Source organism: Bufo gargarizans, chromosome 11 (assembly GCF_014858855.1).
Source record: "Bufo gargarizans isolate SCDJY-AF-19 chromosome 11, ASM1485885v1, whole genome shotgun sequence".
Taxonomy (NCBI): Eukaryota; Metazoa; Chordata; class Amphibia; order Anura; family Bufonidae; genus Bufo; species Bufo gargarizans.
The window spans coordinates 11,525,093-11,541,984 of record NC_058090.1 but is presented as its reverse complement, the minus strand read 5'-3'; positions in this window follow the sequence as shown (position 1 = coordinate 11,541,984).

Genomic DNA, 16,892 nt, shown 5'->3' with positions numbered 1-16,892 from the left:
TATAAAAAGGCGAGGGATGATAAAAAAGACCATGTCAGGCTCCACTGATTCCGTGTAAATCCCTGCTTTGGATGCAGCTACAGGGCACCCAAAATGGCGTGAGCTCATTTTGTAACAAATCTCAGGGATCATAGAAGGAAAAAGAAGGCAGATAATAGAGGAGGGAAGATGTTCTGGGGGTGTTGTAGGACTAAGAACCAGCCGCCTTGTCCATGTCATGGAGACAGTATCATCTAATTGGCGTCTGGGACTGATCCAGATCGCTTATATAAAAAGAATGGAGAGGAGACAAATTTTTTTGCCTGATCAGTTAGATTAGGAAGTCATCCTGTTCTTATGAATATGTATCTACATCTCCCTTCTCTCATCCAGGCCATCTGACCGATATCCAAAGACAACCGGACTTCACTGAAATGCACTCCCCAGATTATTCCAAGGAACATATGGCATGGACATAATAAGCCTACAACAAGCATAATCCATGGTATTTACTGATGAGCTACATGCATTCATCTTCTACATGGACTCATTATGTATGACACCCACATGCTGACAGCTGCTGCTGGGTGTCATCACACAGAAGTTTCTATACTTTGAGGGGGCAATACTCTTACTGAAAATATATCTAGGACCATGATAAAAACTCAAGACAAGGTGTATCGACGGCACAAACAACATTAGTCAACAATCAACAATGTTGCATAAATAATGGATCTTGGATACTTAGTAGCAAGTCAGACATTTACAATACAAATCAAACGGTATTTATTTTTTTTCTCCTTCCAACCTAGCCGGTTCCATTAAAAGAAGGCAAATGAGAGGTTAAAGCAACCTTAAAAGTGGCTCACTGGCACCCCCATCCTGTCAGCCTTGGGAACAACACCTTCTTCCATTCTCATCCAGCTGTCAGCAAATGCCTTCATATAGAAATATGTGAAATTTACCAATGGCTAAAGAAAAAGGACATGAACGACTCCCCCCCCTAAAAAAAATGTTTACAAAAATCACAGGACATCACCCGCGTCCACCATGCAATACCATGGTAGCTAAAGATCCTCTAGTCTATATGTGACTGCTGTAAAACACCCAGACAAATAAAGCATAATGCATCTGAATTATTAACCTGTTCTTCTCCATAAACATGAAACATTGATGAGACCATCTTGTAAGGCAAGTGCATTATCGTCTCCACTTTATCCCCCCACGCCCCAAAAATAAAATAAAAAATTTAATAAAGAAATAAAAAACTGAAATAATCAAATCCTCCATTTCATATTTCATGGATTATTGGATGACTCCAGAGATAGGCACTAGTCCTAGGCGATAGCTGGAGGTTTGGCAGGACCCCCCACCCCAAGCCATCTGCTTGTATTACATAACTGGAACAATCACATATGCATTCCATTAAAAGTCTCAGTAAGTGCTAGTTGATGGAGAAATCATATAGTCCTCATCGGTCCCTATCTTCTTCTGACCGGTGGGTCTACAGTCGCCTATAGCACACCACCACCCAAATCCTGCCATGAGCCAACGCTCCCCCCCGCCCCCCCCCCCACCCTTTTTTTTTTCTCCTTGGCTGTCTAGCTTGCAATATCAGTAAGACATTGAACCCGGAGAAGATTATTATTTGGAAGGTTGGATGGAGACACTTGGTTTTCCCAGCTGAAGTCCAGGAAAGGCAATGTAACTGATCTCCCATTTCAGGAACAGATTAAGTGCCCCTGTATGGATTTATTTTTCCATTTAATAGAATTTATTCCAGCTAGAACACCATACAACAGGAACCCCTGGGTATTTCAGCTCACTCTAACAAATGCAAAAAAAAAAAAATGCATTAATAAGTAAAGCCGTCTGCAATGCAGCTGAGCCATAAGACACAAGATCACAAGACAATTTTAGAGAAGGATTAGGCTTTGTATTTACCTGTCGCCTCTGGAGCATAGAGGATTGCAGTCAGACTTTTTACCTGCAGATAAAATGATAACAGGGTGCCTCAGGGAGAATCTCACAGGCTTGCAAATTGTTTCCCGGTAACTTGTATGTCCTTTGCCATAACCCAGCATTGGCATTCTAGAATTCTATCCTTGGTTTTCACTAGAGGTAATCCAGAATAGAAGGCTCCATTAAAATGTGTGGGAATCAGAGCACTAGCAAGGAGATTGTGTGGGTACAACCATCCCCAACACAAGACAGGAGGGCTGAGACCACCACCATGTGTGTAGCATGCAGCCTGTTCACACATACACCTTTATCCTGCACCCTTCTTGCTCTGGATGACACATTATAATGCACCCCACAACAGTTTACAAAGGGCTTGGAGGGAATCACCTTCCAGAAGTAAATCCCCCCAAAGAAAGAGACAATTCACTTTTTACCAGTGGCTATGGTAGAGTGCAAATAGGTAATAGATTGAAGATTTGACCTTGCAATGTACCTGATCCAGGTTAATCCTTAAAACTGTCCTTTGACGCAAGAATCCAACATAGTGCCCGTGACCGGACAGCACCCACTGGTACTAGCAGCCATTGGGTGAAGCAAGGTGGGTTTGTTTTGCACTTGTAATCCCAAGGCTTGTTATCTGCTCCTTAGAAATGAAAGGCATCAAGATCAGGTCCTGGAAACTTGAAGTGGTCCAGGTGGTTGGTTGGTTGTGTGAGGTGCTCAATTCAGATCCCAGTCCAAGGTTCTGATCCAGATTGTGCAAAAGGGTGGGGAGGGGGGGGGGGGAATCCAAATCTCTGTGTGGTGGTAGATCCTCGATCCCAGATCACGCTGCAGTTAGCTGCACAGTTGGGAATCTGTTTGATGAGCTAGCTGTCCAAGGTGCTGAAGCAGATCTAGACAATGAGCAGATCTAGGTCGCTGTCCAAGGTGCTGAAAGAAACCTAGGCAAGGTGCTGGTCTGTGTCCATGGTGCTGAAGGTCAACAGCAGGTTCAATTCCTCCTCCTTCCAGCCAGCACCCTCTTTATATGGGTTAGAATTTAGGGCAAAAGCATCAGACACTTGAGAGAAGGTTTATTTTTTGTTTTCCTTTCCAGGATCTAGACAAAGACACAGATCCTCTGATGGAGGATGACATGGAGAAGATCCTCTCCAAAAGGCAGCTCCCTCCACCCCCTTCCTTGGTAGAATCGCTGGCACATGCTGCAACACAGGGCGAGTCAGGCTTGCAAACAAGGCTCCTGAAGCCTCTGGTGTAGGATACAGGTCTGGGAGCCTCTCTCATCCAGCAGTGACAAAGCCATTCCTGCGCATTGAGGGAGCGTTTCACTCTGCATTAGGCAAGCCTCCTCTGCAAGCTGAGCCAACGTCTCTGCAGTGAGAGCGATCAAGTGGCTGAGATAGGAAAGTCAGATCAGATCTCAGCAGGCAGGATTGCACAGCTGCACCTAGTACTTCCCCCAGTACAGCCTCCACGCTGAGTTAATCCTAAGAGTGATTGAATGCCACAAAAGGCATCTCCAGGAAGGAAAAAAAAAAAGGGGGGACCTTCTTCACAAATGTTATTTTATTATTCATTCACAGCAATGATACCATCTAGAATGCAGAAGTAAATGTGCCCTAGGACTGGAGTAATCCACCTGCAACATGCTTGCAAACTGATCATTTCAGCCCTGCACAGTCAGGGTTAATAGACCCGACAAATGAGTTCTGCTCTTGGGTCCAGGAAAATCCTGTGTGTTGCCTTTCTCTTTGGCACCAATGAAAGCGACTTTTTCTGATTGGCTCCCTGCCTGTGCCTTAGCCCTGCCTGGGCGAGTCCTCCATGTGTTATCTGCATGGAGATCTTTTTTTTTTTTGTCTGCCTTGGACCCCTCCTCCTGCCATACAACCTGGTGGGAGCTGCTTGGATTTGGAGTAAGTAGACTTTGCTTTCTATGGAAATGCATGGCTTCCTAAATGCTGCTGTGGATGCTTTACTCCTATCTACTTGATTTCATTGACTTCTAGGGACTTTATTACTCACTTATCACTTGCTGTTGTGACCTTTACAAGTTTTGTGAAGATGGTAATGCTGATTTGAACTCCATTGTGGGACTTTGAATGAATGTTTTATCTACCATGCCATCACTAAAGCCTAGAGGATGAAGCTAGGTTGAGTTTGTCAACACCTGTGAAGTATTTCACCAACTTTAGCATCAATTTTGCTCCGACGATTTATGATTTACTACTCCTATTACCTGCTATAGACTCCTTTTCAGGGAAGACTTGGTTAATTAATAGCATGCCTTTGACAAATGGGTCTTGCATTCATAAGACATGATATTCATCTGGTTGCTGCATTGCATGTTGAGATCTTATGCAAAGTATTCAGAGATTAACTCTCATTATTTCCCATTGTCTGGTCCATTAACCTTGACTGAGCTCCTGGAAGGATTATGTGATTGGAGATTGGGTCCTTACTTTACCAACTGAATGTATTTCTGATTTGAGAGCTATATCTGGAGCAGCTGCATCCTCATTTTCTATGCATGCCCACAGAGCTTGTGTGTTTGTATTTAAGTGGATTATTGGCCAGTATTTGTATCGATCATTCGCTCCGTGTTCTTTCGTTGCCAAAGCAAAACCTCTTTGTGTATCCTCACACAGCCTTTACGCTTAATGTAATGCATACACAATTCAGCACTGCTACATCTCTACTATGTATCGATCCATTTTGCTTCAGCAAGACCTAGGAGCGTTGCCACGAAGATCCTTAAACTCTGAGTCATCTCCTCACCCATAGGTCCTGCTGGACTCTGCTTTGCATTTCTTGCCTTTGGTCATCTGCCATACTTCCACGAGGTCAGCCGTTTTTTTTTTGTTGTAGCGGCTGAGAAGTTACTGTAAACTTTGCCATGAATTTCCAGAATTGAGTTGAAAGGCAAGTAAACTGGGGTTGAGACTGCTGAGAAGAACATCTGTTTGACCTAAACTATAACTGTTTCCTAAACCACAGACAAGTCCAACAGGGGTACACAGTGGTGCACCACCGATGAGGCCAGGTGAGCAGCACCAGGTAGGGGCAAGAGAGAGGCAGCCGAAGAGCCATGGGCTGAAGGGAAGGGGTTAGGTTAAGAAATTGGCATTGGGGAGGGATTGGGGCACCATTTCAGTTTTCGCCTCAGCCACCAGAAAGGCTAGGTGCACCCCTGAGCGTAAAAAAATTGACCAGTGGGAACACCCCCTCGATTCCCTGTTCAGTGCACCGCATTGCATTAGTGATGGTCATTTCAGGTTGCCTAACCTTTAAAAGTTTCAATCATTGAACATGAAGGACTTGTTGAGGCAGTGCTAATGCACAGGTAGGGAGCCTATCATCAAAATTACCTTTCGTTGATGCAGGCTGGAAAAAGCCAAGGTAGAGATAAATGGAGTGCAATCACCGCTGTATGCATGTACATCAGTCTGAGTGCATCTAAATGACAGCACCTCCTACCGCAAGGAAGGAAACATTTGACTTTGTCCTTGGCCCAGCTTCTTGGTGTTTTAGTTGTTTTCATGGGCTGTAGTAACCGGATCTGCATCCTGAGATCCAGTCGCATTGCAATGTTAGAGGGATATGTAGCCAAATTTTGTAGGATTTTTTTCTTAAATTATAGTCAATACGGTATTCCGCAGCGCTTTAAAGACATCAGCAATGGTTCCCAAACGGAAGGCAGGAAAACAGAAATAAGCAGCGCACCATAGGGTGAGTACATCAGGACTATGTATCGCCAAACCCCCCCATCAATTGGAGGCTCAACCTGTATAGGTTGTGCTCGATTAGGCACAACTCTAATGGATGAGTATCAGGATCGCAAAAGTTGTATGGGATGCAGCCAACTTGAAGAAGGAGAACTATACCTCTGAAACGCGTTGTTTTTCACAATAAACAGAATCCATTGATCACACGGCAGTTGATGTGGTCCTTTGCACCTGCCAGTCCATCATTTTCAACTCCAATGTCCTCAATAGCTAAGGTCCATATCAATATGTCTTTGGAGTGTGGGAGGAAACCCACCCAAACACAGAGAGAACATACAAACTCAATGCAAATGTTGCCCTCGATTCGAACCCAGGACCCCAATGCTGCAAGGCACCAATGCTAACCACTGAGCCACCAGTGCTTGTTTTATATTTGTTTTGTTTTTTTGTTAGACTTTTCTATTCTATGTATATTTATAGTGTAACTATATAAAATGCGCTGAGATTGCAGATATCACTATGTGGCTTTATTAGCTATTGTGTCAACCAGTGTTCTTAAGTCAAATACCCATTACCCATTAAATGATAGCAATATATCCACTAGGCTATGATTATACCCTATTGAAACCACAGCGTGGGCACAGTGCAAATACCCCATAAAGAAATGGCATGTACCCCTGGAGTACATAGGTTGTACGTGACAGTGACTTTTGTTCTACTTAGAAATTGTATATACAAGCAGAGATCAGGTATGTGCACGATAGTGGGCTTCGATCCCTCAATTTATAGGAGATATTTTTATATAAATGAAAACTCTTGCATACTGATCAAACTCTTATTATACTACCTACTTAAAGGACATCTGTCAGCAGTTTTGACCATGCTAAACTGCTGACAGCACTAGAGTCTGGGGAGAGTGGTATAAACGTATTGTGTGTTGAGCTTTTATCATTGGGAGTAGTGAGAATACAATGTCTTATTTTGCCAGATTCTGATCCTGTAAGTGCACTGAAGGTGGAGCTTCATTATGAAGTGTTCTCTGCATTGAGCATTATCACAGCCCCTCCCCTGTGAAGGTTTAATGGTCCTCTGGTTGGATACTACAGCTGTCACTCAGAGTAGGAGCTGTGAAGCAGCTCAATGCAATGAGCACTTCATAGTGAAGCTCCGCCTTCAGTGCACTTACAGGGCCAGAATCTGACAAAATAAAATATCATATTCTCACTACCCCTGATAATAAAAACTCCACAAAAGGTATGTTTATACTGCTCTTCCCAGATCCTACCCTGTGCTGTCAGCAGTTTAGCATGGTCAAAACTTCTGACTGACTCCATTTAAAGGGGTTGTCCGGGTTCAGAGCTGAACCCGGACATCCCTCCATTTTCACCCTGGCAACCCCCCTGACATGAGCATCGGAGCAGTTCATGCTCTGATGCTCTCTTTTGCCCTGCGCTAAATCGCGCAGGGCAAAGGCATTTTTTGGAGATCCAGTGACGTACCGGGGCACTCTATGGGGCAGCCAGGAACCCCGGTGACATCACCGGCACTGATGGGCGGGATTTAGCGCTGCCCTAGCCAGTAAAACGGTTAGGGCAGCGCTAAAGCCCAGCCATCAGAGCCAGGGAAGTCACCGAAAACACTGCCGGGCGGAAGTTTCACCCCGGCGGTGTGTGATTGAAAACAAAAGAGTCCGTGCCCTGCGCGATTTAGCGCAGGGCAAGGGAGCGCATCGGAGCATGAGATGCTCCGATGTTAGCCTCAGGGGGGCTGCCTGGGTGAGATTAAGGGTATGTCCGGGTTCAGCTCTGAACCCGGACAACCCATTTAAGAAGAAACCATCATTATGATAGACCCCTTTCAATGAAATCATCAATACAATCCCTAAAAGATGTTTACTAGTTAAAAATGGATAAGATGATGTTAAGAACTGAGACTTTAGCCAATGTATTCCTGTCAGGAACACATCGGAGCCCTTTTGCACCACCGTCAAGGTATCTCAGCGTGGCATGGGTTCCTATCACTAGACTACCTTCGGTGTGTGAACACGTCCTGAGAGGTGCTAAGATACAACTTACAGACAAGCTCCCACATACCTCCATAGTGAAATCACTCAGGTAGTGGGAGAGATAAAGCTGTAAGCCCCACCTATAACAGGCCATGTGGCACAGGCTACCAGGTGCAACAGAATGCTACCAGCAGTACGAAATGGCACATTCTAAACATATCAAGAGAAATAACTGAAATAAAGTGGTCTCAATGGGAGGAAATGCTCAAAAACCCCAAACACCGTGGCGTGTTTATAACCGGGGGAGCAATTCCTCTGCATGTGATCCGTTGCTAATGGCAATCCCCAGCAAGAATGCATACAATGGAGGATGCCGGCAGTGGAGCACATGCACCACAATGGCATCCTACACAAGATGGGATAATGTGTGGATGCAAAAATAAAAATACATAAATCACTGCGAAAGGTGCACCACAATGATATGCAACTGACAACACTGGCTAATCCCTCAAGCTGATGTTAAGAACTGAGACTTTTGCCAATCGGAGCCTTTTTGCACCACCGTCAAGATATCTCAGTGTGGCATGGGTTCCTACCACCAGACTACCTACGGTGTGTGAACACGGTCTGAGAGGTGCTAAGATACAACTTAAAACAGTTGTTTTTTTAGTTAAAAATGGACCCAAAAAGGCAGTGATGTAAATCTCCCCATACTGTAAGCAGATTCTATCCATGGGGAGGGGAGAAACAGACCCTCCAGTTTAAATGTGACCACTAAACTATCTACATGGGTTTGGCCATGGTGATGTAGAGGTAACAACTGCACTGGAGCCTTGGCATAAAAGGGAGACCAAAGATCAAGAGGGCTCAATGTGGAGGATTAAAGGTGCATTGAAGCCCAGGAGCTTCACATTCTACCTCTAACCTTCTAATAGACTTTAAATGGATGCAGTTATTAATATTGCATCATCTGTGCTAAACATATTTCTCAACTCCTACATCTAAAAAAACAAGATGTAGACTTAAGGAGCCGTCAACTGCTGAGCGTAGGATTAGGGGTATGGTTGTACTCTGTTGGTAATGTGAGGCACTTATCAACTTGAATCAAATGTGAATTTTAAAGATTTGAGAATGAATAGGCTTATGCAGGCTAAGTGAATAAATATATTTACTAAGTGTGATTAAATATAAGATAACACAGATCAATCACATACTGAATAATAAAAAAGTTAATTCATTACTAGCCTAAATATGCAACATGGGGTGAGACTCCATCGATAATGCTATAACACATGGCTGTCTACCACGTTATAACACATGACTGACACACCAAGGTGTACAAGAGATTGGGCAAATCAATACTTCTAAGTTCTCGGTGGAGTCCCCAAAATGTATGTGTGTAACTGAGTTTAAGCCTGTTAGCTCCTCCTCCAGTGTGCAGCGTGCATGGCTCTGAGATCACTCAGGAATGTGGTCTTATCAGCACAATGGGGGATGGGTTCTACATTACAAAAGAGGGTGAGGTAGATATATATAAAAACATATATATGCAATAGTAATGGCACACAAGGGTTTATATGCACACACTTATACAGTATATAAACCCTTGTGTGCCATTACTATTGTTTGTTGTTGTTTACTGCTGCTCCAGAGACAGGGGTTCTGGATAACCCCGAAACGCGTTGAGCTACACCTTTCTTTTACAATAAAGGAATTGACAAGAAGTACCATCCGAAAGACTGCTGTTTCTTCCTTAGATCTTACAAGCGACCCAGGTGAAGGTGGTAGTTCTGTGGGTGTCTTGAGCTTTATCCCACAAAACTCCTCCCTGTGAAGTGAGTGACTTTCATTCTTAATTGCTTTTAATGCCTAGTTTTTAATTACGCTAATCAAGTGTGGACCGAGTATAGGCTAGTGGCATCCCGAATACTTTAGGGATACCACAGATACCTGTCCATGATCATAGACTCATAGAGGGAACCGTAGCACCACCCATATTTCGGACAGACAGACTGGCGCCAGCAGTGTGGTCACTTTTTTAGGTATATATGTTTTTTTATATACACCTCACCCTTTTCTGTCCATTACTTATTATGTAGCGGGTTTCCCGCACAGCCTCTTTGCACCCTGAACACCCTGTCATATGCTGTTTATATCCTCACCTTTCTTCAAATACTTTTCAGATCCACCCTTTGGCGCCCTTCCAGTTAATCTTCGACTAACCCTCAACTTTTTTTCCCATATCCATAACTTCTACATTACAAGGCACATCATTACACAGAATGGTAATGATATAAGGGAACAGAATTAAAGGGACAGAACCAATAAAAGTACTCTTACAATACACATTTGCAGAGATGAGACCCTCACCTATCCTAGTGATATGTCACAAATATTCAGATGGAAAAACCCCTTTAAAGAGGCCGTAAGGTCCACCAAACCCACTGATTTTGTCTGACCATCTATGGGGGTGCTTTGACCCTTCCCTGACAGAGGCATGCCGAATTTTAACATGCTCGATCCTTTGTTCTCTAGGGGGATTTTCCCTTCTCACTAATAGGACATGCATTTTCAGCAGAATCGAGTGTCCACATGTATGGGGATGAGGGAGCGAGACGAATAGATATCGGACAAACTTAAAGGGAACCTGTCACCGGGATTTTGTGTATAAAGCTGAGTGAGGACATGGGTTGCTAGATGGCCGCTAGCACATCCACAATACCCAGTCCCCATAGCTCTGTGTGCTTTTATTGTGTAAAAAAACCTATTTGATACATATGCAAATTAACCTGAGATGAGTCCTGTCCCTGACTCCTCTCACGTACAGGACTCATCTCAGGATAATTTGCATATGTATCAAATCATTGTTTTACACAATAAAAGCACACAGAGCTATGGGGACTGGGTATTGCAGATGTGCTAGCGGCCATCTAGCAACCCATGTCCTCAGCTCTATACACAAAATCCCGGTGACAGGTTCCCTTTAAATAAAACCTTTTACAGGAGTCATAATAGGAAAACTGGATTTAATATTTTTGCCAAAATATTAAGTTATAAGCCCAAACCCTTATAGTATAGTTCTGATGACAACATATACCTTTCCGATTTCCGATCACCTAAAAACATCAGTATCTACATGCCGCCTGTCTAAATCTCAAACGAATGCGGCTTTTCTAGCTATTTTCTTTTTGCTAGTAAATTCAGCCTATTTTATTTTCTCCATTTTTCCCTAATTGAATTGTATGGGCCCATCTGTTTGGAGCTGCTCTAGTGAAATGGTCGCTGTGTACACAATGTCTTGCTGATAATAGGCTGTGCCTGCTTTGAGTGGGATTCTGAGCCTATCTGTCAAAGTCTGCACACAAAGCATAAAACAATGCTGTCAGGTATTGAACTCAAGTCGCTGCGGAGCCGGCCACTCATAATTCTCACCGCGCAGCAAACACCATCACATTTCACTGAATGTTTCTCTTTTCTTAGTGCAATTGCATTTTCTTATTTAGATGTGTCCAGTGTAGGACTCTATTATAGTATAGCATTACCTATAGTCACAGAAAGCAAAACTCAGCATAAAAGCTAAAAAAAAAAACAGGCTCTGCATCACCTAGAGGTAAAGGGCCTATGATTACTGTTCACTTCTCCAATTAAATAAATTAAATCATATACTGACCTAAGTCTGTGTTTATCCATGAACATTTCTAATGCATGAAGCAGTGCCGAGTTACAGTTGTTATTATTATTATTAGTAGTAGTAGTACGACCTTCATTCCATAGCGCTGTACATATGATAAGCGGTGCACATACATAATACAGACAATTGTAATAAGCATGAACAAGACGAGTTATAAACTGGTACAGAAGGAGAGAGGACCTTGACCACAAGGGCTTTCAATTTTCAATAGATAAGATTTACAACAGTTAAAATACTTCCTTAAAGTACACCTGTGAGAAGGATCCAACCTATCAAACTAAGCATACTACCTGGTAGGGTTGTTTACTCTGATTAAAATGATACCTGTCTTGTGAAAGTCGGTTGCACCATTCACGAAAAAAAAATGACTTTTATTCTCTATACATAAGAGGCCTTCAGTGCACCAAGGGGTGGGGCCTTTCTAGTGCTTTCTAGTGCTGGCCACACCTCTTGGTTTACTGAAGTCGTAATTACCCTGAAGAATAACTGTCTTTTTTCTTGTGAACCCCACAACCGATTTTCACAAGACAGGTGTCATCTTAATCAGCAGGATGAACCCTACCAGGCGGTATGCTTGGTTAATAGAGTGGATCCTACTTAAAAGTGCTCTTTAATTAAAAAAATGATGAAGTAGTGGAGAAGTGGTGAGCCCCCAGTAGAAGAACAAGATATGGACCATTGGTCTCCAAAAGCTCATCACAGAGCACCCCTTTTATGTTTCTAAAGCTAACCATACAGAGTAGATTAATGTGGGCTGAACCTGCCAATTTCAGCAAGACCGGTCCACTATCTAATGTGTATGGAAGTCTCCCAACTCTTTTACAGCATGATTGGGTTAGAATTTGTCCACTCCTTTAGTTCTCAGGTAGATAAACTAATGCCAGAGAAAGATGCCTGGAAGTGGCTTACTTCCCTCTCCTCATTCAGAATACATGTTCAATTGTCTGTCTAATGTGTATGGCCAACATAACACTCCAGTAATTATGAGCCAGGAAATTTATCAACTCACTTCAAATGCCATCTACTAGACAGTAGGAAGTTGCATTTAAAGTGACATTGAGCCCTTTTTCTACTGGGCCCTTGTCCTAGTTGCTAAGGGACATAACTCATATGGTATGCCTACCATGTTGTATATCATAGAGGATGGTGTACACTAGGGATGAGCGAATCGACTTCTGATGAAACATCCAAAGTCGATTCGCGCCAAACTTCATTCTAATACTGTACGGAGCAGGAGCTCCGTACAGTATTAGAATGTATTGGCTCCGATGAGGCAAAGTTATTTCCCGAACTCGGGTTCGGTTCCAAGTGGTCGATTCCCTCATCCCTAGAGTACACCTTAAAATAAGAAAACAAGAAAGGGGGATTGATCAAGGGACTATACTACCCTTCCACTTTGTTTTCTGTTTCCTTCTTGCCTCTTTTCTTATCTACTCTGTCACCATTATGAACAAGTATTGACATAAACCAATCAAGGAAGGTGCCATTTTGAATGTTTTTTTCAACTCCTTTCTATTTGTCTCTGCACACCTGGTCCACTATATCTCCATGAACATTGCTGTGCATATAGGTCTTCACATGGTGTTGATCCTCAAATAAAACCTTAAACCTAGATCTTTGGGTCTCTGGAGTGTAGTGGTCCCTTCATAGCATTATAAACTGAGGTCCATTCGGGTATTTGTCCTCAGATGACATTGATCACAACATTGAGGTAAAATCTATTTATCGGAGGTGTGTGTAGGTCTGTAGATGGATTCAGTCGTCAAAATGGATCTAAAATGTAGATCAGTAGGTTTCAAGATGGTGGAGTTATAATAGGTTCTGCATAGTTCCAAAACTCTTGGGTCTAGGTATTTGTCCACAAATGTTTGTTGGTCTACCGATAAAACTTAAAGAGGCTTTGTCAGCATGATCAACCCTATTAAACCAGGCATACTGCCGGTAGAGCCCATCTTGCTGATTAAAATTTTACCTTCCTTTTGTTGGTATGCTGAATAGCTGCAGAGCTATCATTTTTTTATTAATATGCAAATGAGCATGTTGGAGCACCAGGGGGCAGGTCTATATCCTTTGAGCCCTGTCAATCAAGGGGAGGGATGAGTGTGCAGAGCAGCACAGGGGGTGTTACAAAATGGTGCTCCAAAGGATTCAGCCCCGATTCAGAGGTGATCTCCACGTCATACTGCGAAGAGGAGTAATCCATCCAGTCCACAGTCTCCTCCTCTTGGTCCTCAATAATAGTGTGTTTTCTATCGAAAGCCATGGAGAACTGTGGCCTACTACTACTACTGGCCGGACGGCTGGTGCTGCTACTGCTGCTACTACCCACATTTTGATTCTCGAATGATGAGGCATGTGTCTTTTGTTTTGCAGTCTTCTGTTTGCTAGACATTTTAATATGAGGCCCGCAAAGGTTTGAAAGTAATATCAGGAAGTATTACTTTACTGAGAGAGTAGTGGATGCATGGAATAGCCTTCCTGCAGAAGTGGTAGCTGCAAATACAGTGAAGGAGTTTAAGCATGCATGGGATAGGCATACGGCCATCCTTCATATAAGACAGGGCCAGGGGCTATTCATAGTATTCAGTATATTGGCTCCACCAAATGGTTCTTATCTGCCGACACATTCTATGTTTCCCTGGTCCCGTACAGAAATAACACATTTATGTGTGTACTGTAGAATGTTCTTCACATAGAAGTAAAACTCTGAGGTCTTTAAATGGCCATATCCTCACATAGTGTTGGTCCCCCAACAGAGCTAAAATCTTTTTTTGTATAGGTTTTTCAGATGGTGTGATCTTTTCTTAACAAGAGTCCTTCCTTACCATTTCTCTTGGCTCTATATATCCCAAGATAAGTGATGTAAGACGGCCAATTTAAAAAATAAAATAAAAATGATATTTGCATTGCACAAAATGCATATAAATCAGATAATAGTGTGTGCCTATAAAAGGGTGGGTGGCTTTCTGGATAAAATTTGGTCAAGTCACTCCATGTTTTATATTTCCTGTCGCGGCTCTTTAACTTGCTCCTTGGTTGGACTTTTACAATGGCAAACAGTCTTTCTTAACTCTTTCAGTCAGACCACTCACTCTGACCAGAGAGACCCCTCCTGTAGTGACTCCATTAGAGCATCACACATCACACTGATCAATGCAGTTCTCTTCTGTGGACATCTTTATCTAGCCCTATCTAGAGAACAATAGAGCTTTCGCACTGTCATACCAATTCAACGCCTACCATTATCATGAGGATTACCCTTCACGAAACACCTTTCCGTCACTGCATCAGTAAACTGACAGTGGATTATCGATTTTGGTTGGAGGTCTTATAATTTGTGTTGACAACTATTATATGGTACAGTACTGCCCATAATTTATCGGCTTCTCCAAGGCAGAGTTCCTCACATGTGGGACGCCGAACAGACCTTCCGCTGGATAATAGTCCACAGAAGTTACTCGGATTACCTTCACCACACGAAAGTAGCGCAATGAACTGATACTCATAGCCACGGAGGTGAGGCATATTGGTGCTGTGTATCAGGAGGACGCAATAACTCATATCAGGACACGCTTCTGAGCAGTACCTGGACAACACGTTGGACGCCACAACTGACATTCAGCCTTGCTCCTTAAGGGTCCATTCACACGTCCGTAATTTGGGTCCGCATTCGTTTGAGGACCCATTCACTTTTTAGGGGGCTGGAACGGATGCAAATCCGCATTCGTTTTTTCGGGATCAGCTTTTTTGGGGATCCGCAATTCCGTTCCTGAAAAAAATAGAATATGTCCTATTCATGTCCGCAATTGCGGACCAGAAAAGGCATTTTCTATTATAGTGTCTGTGATGTGCGGTCAGAAAATTGCGGATAAAACACTTACGGACGTATGAATGGACCCTAAAAGTGAGTAAAAAAACAACCAGTATAGCGCAACTGGGTGGTTCAACAGTGAAAAGGTTTATATATTTATTTTTGATCTTCCCCACTGGAATATCAAAGTGCCAGTGATTCAAAAGGAACAACAATAATGTGTACACAAAATACATAAATGAACTGAACTAACTACATCTGCAAATTTTATGGCCCTAGACATGGCAGTAGTTGGTGGGGTAGCAGTTCCGACAAACCAGCGGTCAGCCGTTGGGCAAGAGGGTTATCCGGCGTCATCAACTTTTTATGCTCGACCATTTGGGCCATGGAAGCCTGCATTCTGCCAAATGAATGCGACGACGGCACGGTGGAAGGTGGAGTGGAGGACAAATGGGAGAAGAGAGGAAAAGGAGAAAAGGCAGGACGAGGAGTCCCGGGAGTGTGGCTTTGTGAGTTCTGACGTTGCTCCCACTGGGCTCGGTGATGGGAGGCCAGATGTCTTCTTAAGGCGGTCATCCTTAGGTGAGTGTTGGGCTTGCCACGACTTATGCGTTGACAGCACGGGCTGCAGATGGCAACACTATTGTCAGCAGCGGACACGTTAAAAAAAGCCCACACTGCAGAGCCATGTACCGGCGTCCTGGGAGCGCCAGATGTGACCGTGCATGGTGGATGGCTCGCTCCAGATACATTTGCAGTCTGCTTTTTACCTCCTGTGCACTGCGAGTTCTGCATGCTTCTCCTCCTTCTCCTCCCTTTCTGCTGCTCCATCTCTTCCTCTGAACTCCCCTCCTCTTCCTCTCTTGTGGGCACTCACGTGACGTCCATCGACACGTTATCATCGTCACCTTCACCATCACTGACATTAGAGATCTCGGAGTAGGCAGCAACAGCGGGGACCTCCCTCCTTGGGCTGATCTGGGTACTGTCGCCAGACCGCTGGGTGGCGGCCGTTGCTACCTCCTCTTCCTCATCAGATGTCAAGAATGGCTGCGCATCGGTAAGGTCTGGGAATTGATGGGAAAATAATTTCTCTGACTTTAGTGGGGGGGCTATGGTGGTGGTGTATTTGGGGGTGCACACAGCAGAGAGTGAGGAGGGTGCAGATACAGAGGATGAGGAGGATGCAGAAGCGGAAGGCTGAGTGAGCCACTCAACCAACTCTGGTGTGCCCCTTTGAAGTAATTGCACACGCCTTCTCCAACTTTCCACTTAGGCTCTGGCCTGGTGCCTCTGCCTAACCCCAACCACCCCTGGGGAATGGCCTGCCTCTTCCTCTGCCTGTCATTTTTAAAATGACCCTGTGCCTAAGTCCCTAGAGAAGAGCAATATTTGTGGAAGCAGGTATATCGCAGGCCTCAATCAATATTTGGTGGAAACAGGTATATCAAACCCCTTAATCAGTATTTTGTGGAAGCAGGTATATCACACCCCTCAATAAATATTTGGTGGAAGCAGTTATATCGAACCCCTTAATCAGTATTTTGTGGAAGCAGGTATATCACACCCCTCAATTATTTTTTTTTGCCACAACAGTTATATCACACCACCCTGTTTATTTATGGCAATAGGTATATCACACCCCTCAATCAGTTTTTTTTGTCAACAGGTATATCACACTCGTTGCAAATAGTTGTTCCACTAGCGCTTGTTCTC